The 7814-nt window shown below is 47.0% G+C and overlaps 1 protein-coding gene across 3 annotated transcripts in view; it reads right to left on the reverse strand.

Moving 5' to 3' along the window:
* Nucleotides 1-2223, reverse strand: part of mpped2a (metallophosphoesterase domain containing 2a) — a 45242-nt gene extending 43019 nt beyond the window's left edge. For 2 of the 3 annotated variants that reach the window (XM_076035625.1, XM_076035702.1), the window contains exon 1: nucleotides 1849-2223. The gene's annotated coding sequence lies outside the window, so the exon portion shown is untranslated. Of the gene's footprint in view, nucleotides 1-331; nucleotides 418-1848 lie in introns of all 3 variants that reach the window. The other variant, XM_076035674.1, reaches the window with a different exon arrangement.
* Between the last annotated feature and the right edge of the window lie 5591 nt (nucleotides 2224-7814).

The raw sequence follows: 7814 nt of genomic DNA on the forward strand, positions 1-7814 counted from the left end.
TGTGCAATTAAGTAAAAACACTAACCCAATTGCATGGCAAAGTCAGCTGGAAAAACAAAGAAACAAAAGAATAAAAAAAAAATTAAAAAAAAAGCTATTCGTACCAATCTAGTGGTGGGAGATGGGTGCAACCCCTCGGAGCTCACTCACCATCGGGCTTCTCCCTGAGCTTCCCTCCTTCTGCTAGTCTGACCTCCCTGACTGACAGTAGAGCGCTCACCGGCTTTTTATAACCCCACTTCCTGATGCTGCCAGGGAGCAAGGAAGAGGAAAAAAATAAAACGGAAACAAAAGGGTGGGGGGGAGAGAAAAAGCCCTCAATTTGACCCACCTGTCTTTTTAATTTGTGAGGTTAAAGCAGCAGCAGTTCCAGTTCAGGAGTCAAGACAACAGTTTAGTCCCACAGACTTACAGCTCCTGACAACATTGAAGCAGCCCACACATTTAACAAAAATAAAGTAAAATAAAATAAATAAATAAAAATTTCCCCCCCCCCAAAAGTCAAATTTTTACATGATATTCTATTTTCTTTCTCAATCTATCTTGCGTTGTGCGTTTCTTCCATGTGCTCAGTGGGGGATTGACACATGGGGGAAGATTGATGTAAATGACGGTGCACAGTAGCAGCAAACCCTTTAAAAGGCAGTCAGGGAAAAAAAAAGATATTCTATATAAAAACAAATATTCTAGTGTCGATTCTTGTTTGCACAGGATGAGGAAAAACTGCACAGCTTTATAAAAACAATTTTATACTATTTTCTAAAAGATAATCCTGTGGCTTTTGCGTTCGTCTTTTTTTTTTTTTCCTTTCTTCCTATTATTTTATTTTTCACCCCGGGTCAAAATATATCTAGTGTGTGCAGCATGCTCCAGCCCCCCCCCCCCCCCCCCCCCCCCCAGTGTACATGGAGCTGCTGAATCCTGCCTGCCTGTCTGCTACAGTAGCAGCAGCAGCGGCGGCAGCAGCCAGCCAGCTAGCCGTGTAGCTTAGCGTGCTAACCACCTGCCCAGCAGGCGGACTGGATTCATTCGCTGCGTTTTAGCTGCTCGTATTTTCCCTAACAATGTCACCAACCGACAACACATAAGAGAAGAGGGTGCGCGCCTGCACACGCTCGAACGCACAGCCAGCCAGCCAACCACCCACCAACCCCACATCGTGTTGGTGGGTTGGTGGGGCCGCGTCGGTCGGGTGCACCGTATGGCGAGGGCGAGCCGGTCGATACACACCGTCTATCTGCAGTTGAGCAGGACAAACGAGCCCCGGTGTTGCACTGGTGAAAGGACCGGGGTCGGGGGAGGGGGGGTTCGGAGGGAGGGGGAGGAGTAGAGGGGAGGAGGTGGCGGTGGAGGCGAATTTATTGACCCTGTCTGCCTTGTGCCATGCACGGGCACGATGCGCGACTATGCGCCGCTTGCGGAATATGTGCATGGAAGCCAAAAAAAAAAAAATGGAGGGAGGGGAGCGGAGTGGGGGAGCGGGGGGTTAAAGGGGTTGCGGGGTCCTCTCCGTGTGAACGTGAACTCTAGCTCCGGGGGTTGGGAGGATCGCGAAAGGCAACCCGGGAGGTGATCTCGGTGTCACGGCGCCTGGAGCTCCACAAGCTAAACAGCCTCCTGCTCGTGCCCGCTGAAATGACGAGCCAGCCTTTAATAAAAACCACCGACGGCTTTGTGTCAACAATTTCCCCGGTTTTTTCCTCCTTCTTCTTCTTCGTCTTCTTCTTCCCTCCCTCTCACTCCTGCGTCCCCCCCTCCCCTTTCCTCCGGTTCTCTCGCTCGCTCTCTCTCTCTCTCCCTCTCTCTCCCTCTCTCAAAAAAAAAGCAAAGGCGGAAATATGGCTCTACCTTGGTTCTGTTCGTTGTGGCGCTTCTTTTCTTTCCACGGGGCGCCTTTCTTTTTAAATGCGGCCGGGGGGGAGCGACAGTCAGGTCGGGGTCACCCTCTTACGCAGCGGCGGTGGCGGCGGCGGCAAGAGAAGAGGAGGAGGAGGAGGAGGAGGAGGTGGTGGTGGTGGTGGTAGTAGTAGCAGCAGCAGCGGCGGCGGCGACAGAGGAGGAGGGACGCGGGTCCATGCGGCGGCGGCGGCGGCGGCAACAAGAGGCAGCGAGCCCGGGCACGTTTCCTAACACGACACGTCCCGGGGGTTGCGGCACTTTGCGCGGCTCGGGCTAAGAACCTTCGACCCGGCGGGGACCTGGGCAAGGAGGGAGGGAGGGAGGGAGGAGAGGGAGGAGGGGGTGGTGGGCTGGCTCCTTGGAAAAAGAAGAAGAAGGAGGAGGGAGAAAAAAAAGGCAGACAAGAGAACGGAGGTAGAGGTGGTGGTGGGGGTTAACGGAGAGGAAGGAGGGCAAGAGACGCTGACAGAGAACACGGATAGAGGGGAGCGAGAGAGAGAGAGAGAGAGAGAGAGAGAGAGCAATATGTGTCGGAGGAGGAGGGGGAGGAGGGGGGTGGCAGTCGGGGTGCAGTGAGCCGGAGCTGCCACTGGGGTCAGAGAGCAGGAGCGAGCACAAGTACCCTCCTTCTACTACTCTTCCCTCCTCCACCCCCCCGTTTCGGCGTTTTGGCGCACGCGCAGTGAAGGCGCACGCGAGGAGAAGAGGCGGGCCGTGAGGCTGGAGGCGGGCGCTCGTGCGTTCGACTTGAGGACCCGCGCTCACTCACTTGCTCTTGACAACAACGTGCGGCGTTAACTCGTCGAACGTGAAACTACTACTACTACTACTAATAATGATAATAATGATAATAAGTCACCAAATAAATAATAATGAGCTAAACTAAGCTTTGATTCAAAGAAAAATAAATTTGCAAATTATCCAATGTGTGATAAATAAAGACATTCTTCTGCTTCTTAAATGTTAAGTGCACTTTGATTGCCGGGTGCCATTGGTCACATTTACATAACACATATTTACATACAACAGATTAAACTATTTTCTATCCTAGGATTGATTACGTCACCCTAAAATAAGAGGAAATACACCCCCGACTCCACAACCATTCCAGAGGAATGTTGTGACTTGTTTTGATTTTGAACACCTTCATTACACATGAGGCATAATGAGGAGTTCATTGATCTTTTTTTTCCTTCAACAATTTCATTCATTTTTCAATATTTCACCTTCTGGCTCACACACAACGCAACAAACCGATTATCTCCTATTAAGACGGAAGGTGGAGACCCTGATGCTAGAATAGAATGCAGGCATTTTGAGTTAAATCGGTCCAATGGAAATAACCGGATACACCTCTGCACGTAACGGTACACACGGTACATTAATTCAGTGCAATGTCGACCTGGAATATTTGTCCTTATTAGAACACAGATGTGCGTGGAGAGCGCTGCCTACGGAATGGAAGGTATGGCAAAAAAGCCGTGATGAGAAGAAAACGGGGCCCTGTTGGCTCTCCTGTAAACAATACTAATGAGCGCCTGAGGGAGTGTCTCACACAGCCTGAAATGGGGCAGCGAGGCGTTCAAACTGAAACTCTGACAGTTTGGGCTGACGGAAACAGCATTCTGATCGTCGGGGTTCAACTTCATCAAAGTAGGACTGAAGCCTGGAGATTGTTAGATGTTTTTTTTTCTTCTGACACATTGAAATTTGCTCAAATGAACCGTCGCAACTCCAACACATCGCAAACAGGCTCATCTCAGTGACTGTAATCTCAGCGGTTCCTCGGCAAACCAGAAATCCCCTCCGTTTGTTTTATGTTTCTTTCAGGTGAAATATCCACTTTAAAGTCTTTTAAAAAGGAAATGTCCTTTTGAAAAAAAGAAACATTGATTAGACAAACAACGCTCCTATCACATTGAAGGCCCAGTCAGATTTACTGTTTTTTTTTAACCACTAGTTTATCCAGTTGGTCAAAGGCAATATTCAGTTCCATCAGTCCTGAAATTGGGAAAACAAAATCAAACACAAACTGGTTTTAACACCCAATCTGTGCAGATCCAACTATTAATAAATTGTAGGGCTGGGCAACGATTAAAATTTTTAATCGCAATTAATCGCATGATTTCCCTGATTAGTCACGATTAATCTCACTGTATACGCAAATTTCCAATAATGAATTTAAAAGAAGTGTATAGTGCACTTTTATTTTAATGTCCTACAACATTTTACAAAATAAAAGCACGTATTGCGGCTAACTGGCGATCGATAAATAAATAAGCCGCGGTGAGCTAAACAAAGGAGTAATTGTTGACGTGCATGCAAAATAAATCCAATCTTGCTTTGAGGTTCTTTTTTATTTACTTTATTCTTTATCACAATGACCTCCAACACTCACCCCACCACACCAAGCTATCCGAGGCGCACAGGTGAATGTCATTAAATAGCTATCTGGCTACAACCCACAGGGACACACCCCCCCACCCAGGTGTTAAAGAAGTGCGCTCACAAATATAAACATTAGAAACTCACGGCTAGGGATGGGCGATATGGACTAAAAGTTTTATCACAATAATTTCTGGCATTTATTGCGAGAACGATAAAAGTGACGATAAAAAATATAAAACAATTCAACTCCATGTTTTGGGATTTTTTTTTTTAAACTGCATATATTTGAAACCACACTCGGAAAAAAAACGCGTTTACACGAAGCCATATTAAAAATAAATAAATAAAATAAAAATAAATCCTGTTTACACGGATGGAAACGACTGAAAACGATGTAGTACCTATGCCCGGCCTGGTGTGGCGCCGCAAGTTTATTCCTTGAAGGCGGAAGAAGAAGAAGAACGCCTGAAGCATGCCGTGTTTGCAGAAGCAGTAGCTCTTAAAAAGATGGTGTGGATAAACGACAGAGTTCAACGTCTGCTTCGAGTTCCTTTAAAACACAAAGCCTGAAAAGGTCCATGCTAAAATTGACTCGGAATTATGCCAGTAAAAGTTCGCTAACATTTTTGCGTTTCCTGCCTCAACATCCCGGTCCGCCGACCCAAAAGAAAATAAATAAAGAGTAAAACAGGATGTTTGCAAATCGTTTCCGTGGTGTTTATTTTCATTTTGCATACAATCCACAATCGATTCTCGAGCACGGTGGGTACGCTATCGGCCCCGTGCTTGTTATTGTGCGACGCATGAGCTGCCGGCTGCCAGGAGCAAGTGCGTTGCACACGTAATTACGTCATCAACACGAGTTTATCGTTATTACCGCGAGATGACATATTCTTACCGCGATGAATTTTATGACGATATAAAGCAAACGCCGATATATCGCCCATTCCTACTCACAGCTTCTACAGCATGTGAGCAACGTCCGTTAATGCGCGATAAAGTAATTGTCGGCGTTTATAAATAAATGAGTTACCGAGATAATAACGCTTTAACTTGCCCAGCCCAAATAAATTGCAATCTGAAGTGTTTCCAGTGGTTTCAAGTTTGTAGTTGTAACATATCTAATTATCTTCCCTTTGAATTGTGACAAAAACAGAAAGTAAGAACTGTAGGTAGAGTTAATGCTATTGTAATTTAACCAGAACCAGATGGATTTTGTTTTTTTTCGAGGGTGTTGGTAGTACAAATTTGAAGTCATATTGGTCGTCTTCAAATGTGAGACATTTCTTTTTGAAAATTTTTATTGGCTCCTCACATGTTAACAGACGTGTAAAATGAACCCGGCTGATTTATGAAACATCCCATCCAGCAAGGCCCCGTTTAGCTTTGTTGTTTTCTTCTTTTTACAACCACGAAATGAATGTTACTCCTTAAATTTCACTCACACAATGTGAAGCTCAGATAACAAATTGAAAAATTTCCCTACGCTGATTGTGAAAAAATAAGGTGCCCTGGAACATTGCCCTCTCTGTCTCACTCCCCCGCCCTCCCGGGTCTCGATCACAAATGTGCAGGTCAATTTCACCAATTTTGCGAGGCACAATTGTGTTAGAATAAATAATTTTTTCCACTTTTCCCCGGAAGGGTGTTTTTTCTTTTTCCCTGCCGAGGAAGGGAGGGGGATGAATGACAATGCCGCTGAAGTCTGGCGGAGAGGAAGAAAGAATTAATTTGTCAGAGCCAAGGCTATACCTTTTTTTAATACACTGATGGGATTTTTGATGAGAGGAGGCTGCATGGGACGGCTCCATAATGGACTCATCCAGCAGGGCCCCCCGGATCACATTTACATGTCTGCCAGTCTGAGGGGCAGAGCAAACTGCTTTTTTCCCCCTTCTTCTTCTTCTCCTTATTTCTAATTTTTACTGACATGCTTCAATTTCCCAGGTTCCATCAGTGCACGCTCCCTGCTGCCACAACAGCCCTCGCCGCTCATTTCCATTTGACTTTTTCCTCTTATCTGCGGGCCAGTGGGAAGAAGACGGAAAAAAAATAATTCCATCAAGCAGCCAGCGGGTGTTAATGTGAAAGCAGGTTTCAAATTTGATGCCGAGAGGGCACATTTAAACATTTGACCGGCGGGTTTGGGCTGCATATGGAGACGTGATGATAGATAGACAGATAGATAGATAGGAGAGCAAATGTCAGGCCAGAAATGGCTTCTTTCTTGCCACCAATGTTTTATTCAGCCGCCGCCGCCGCAATCACATTTATACAATAGAAAATGTAAATGTTATGCAGAGCAGAGAGAGAGAGTGTGCGGGGAAGAGGGGAAAAAAACACACAGCACTATATGTTTTATGACCTTCTATAAAAGAGGGGAGGGGGGTTCAATGACTGCCAACCCAAATAAAGCAGAAAGGAAAAAGAGATATTCCAGCAGGAGGAGGAGGTGTGTGTGTGTGTGTGGGCAGGAGGGTATGGGGGTGGTGGTGGTGGTGGTGGGAGGGGGGGGGGGTAGAGGGTGATATTCACTTAACCTGCCAAGCCGACCGGAGGGTGAGGGGCAAGGGGGGCGGCGGGGGGGGGGTGAGGGAGAGGTCCAACGGCTCTAACCTGCAGAGATTTATACCCCTCCGTCCTCCCATCCTCTCATCCTCCCATCCACCCATCCTCTCATCCTCTCATCCTCTCATCCTCCCATCCACCCATCCTGCCATCCTGCCACAAGGATAAATATAAAATGGAGAGCTGTCTGTCTAGCAGGCCTGCACAGAGAGAGGGGCAGGGGTGCATGTGTGTGTGTGTGTGTGTGGGGGGGGGTGGGGGCGGGGGGGAGGGGAGGAGGTGGGGGGTTTAAATGTTAATATCATTCTGATTTATGGGGAGGAGGCAGGGAGTCTCGGCTGTGTGGATGGATGGCCAGATAATGTATGTGTTTTTGGAGTGAATGTGGGCATCCAGCATCCAGCATCCAGCATCCTGCATCCAGCATCCAGCATCCTGCATCCAGCATCCTGCATCCTGCATCCAGCATCCAGCATCCAGCATCCAGCATCCTGCATCCTCCATCCATCATCCTCCATCCTTCATTCTGTATCCTTCAACCAGTTTACTTCATCCAGTATCCTCATCCAGCGTCCAACATCCTTCATCCAGCATCCTGCAGCCTTCATCTATCATCCTCCATCCTTCATCCAGCATTCAGCATCCTGCATCCTTCATCCTGTATTAAGCATCCTTCATCCAACATTCAGCATCCAGCATCCTCCACCCTCCATCTAACATCCAGCATCCTTCATCCATCATCCTCCATCCTTCTTCCAGTATCTATCCTCCAGTATCCAGGACACAACAGGAGTTACGACAAAATCTCAGTTGAAAACTTTTTGAACCCTAAGTCATAAAAGCGGTAGGTATAATAATCCATTCATATAATCCATTCATCTTTTCAATACCTGTTTCTTTCTGAGCTCAGGGTAATGGGGGTCTGGTAATTGGAGCCTCTCCTAGCCTCGCGATGGCAG

This window comes from Nelusetta ayraudi, unplaced genomic scaffold, assembly GCF_046127955.1.
Source record: "Nelusetta ayraudi isolate G7.1 ecotype Tasmania unplaced genomic scaffold, CSIRO-AGI_Nayr_v1 ptg000002l, whole genome shotgun sequence".
NCBI classification, from domain to species: domain Eukaryota; kingdom Metazoa; phylum Chordata; class Actinopteri; order Tetraodontiformes; family Monacanthidae; genus Nelusetta; species Nelusetta ayraudi.